Source organism: Elephantulus edwardii, unplaced genomic scaffold (assembly GCF_000299155.1).
Source record: "Elephantulus edwardii isolate Elephantulus edwardi_28Jun2011 unplaced genomic scaffold, EleEdw1.0 scaffold00046, whole genome shotgun sequence".
NCBI lineage: Eukaryota > Metazoa > Chordata > Mammalia > Macroscelidea > Macroscelididae > Elephantulus > Elephantulus edwardii.
In genome coordinates, this window is record NW_006399796.1 from 17,094,912 (window position 1) to 17,096,238 (window position 1,327).

Genomic DNA, 1,327 nt, shown 5'->3' on the forward strand with positions numbered 1-1,327 from the left:
AACAACAACAACAACAACACTTAGATTGTTCCAATCCTTTTATTACCAACCATGATGCAATATAAAATTGTATTATAATTTAACAAACATTAATTATCTACCAAGTCTAAAGCCTTTCTGAATTTTTTTTAACATTGGTAGATAGATGCATTTAAAAATATTCCTTTCCATCAAGAAACTCATAGCCTACCTAGTATGGCTCACACTCCATCACCCATAGTAAACCAGTTCTTCTATGAACATCCCTGTCATTAAGAAAAATTAAGTCCTCACAGTCTTTTATGTGTTGGGCTGCCAACTGAACCAGCTGCTCTGTGGTAGAAAGATAGGTCGTATCTTTCTACAAAAATTTATAATCTTGGAATCCCTACAGAGAGTCCAATGCATGAGTGGGAATCAACTTGACGGCAGTAGATTTTTTTATCTTCAAAAAATAACATCTTTATTTTGTCATCTATCCTGAAAGTTCTCAACCTACCTTCTTCTTTACATGAAGATATTTTCCTTTGTCTTTATGTCTGCTTATGTATCTTGATCTACTTTTACCTTTAGTACCAAAGAAAGGGCTTGGCACTCAGTGAAATGATTGTGGAAGATTAATGAACTCTGCCACCATTAGAATTTCATTGATTACTGATAGAGATAGAAGCATATGGAGAAAATTAGATGTGTTAGTATCTTTAGGATATTCAAGTGACATATATGAATTGTAGATGTAATTATGATTAAAAACTTTGTGGATATAGACAAAATACAGGTGAACATAATTAAATAATAATAGCTACCATTAATACTTCAATTTTCACACAAAAAATTACATTTTAAATGATCCAATCATCTCAGATAAAGAAACTCTTTGCTCCAAAGGAAACTTTTCATTTGCCATTGTACTTTTGAGGAAATAAAGTAAAATTAAAGTTCTAAGTTTAGAATAGTAGAGTTCTAGTGCTGTAGTTGTAAAGAAAGGTGACCCAACAGAGTATGGAAATTATCGAACAATATCATTGATATCACATGCAAGCAAGATGTGCTGAAATTTATCCAAAAACATTTGGAACAATATGTCAACAGAGAACTGCCAGATGTGCAGGCTGGATTTAGAAGAGGTCGTGGTACTAGAGATATTATAACTAACGTTAGATGGATCTTGGCAGAAAGCAGAGAATACCAGAAGAATGTCTATCTGTGCTTCATTGACTATGCAAAGGCTTTTGACTGCTTGGATCACAACAAGCTGTGGCTGACTGAGAAGAATGGGAATCCCAGAACATTTGATTGTGCTAATGAGGAAAATTAGAAGTTGTTAAGAAAGAAATGGAACGCATAA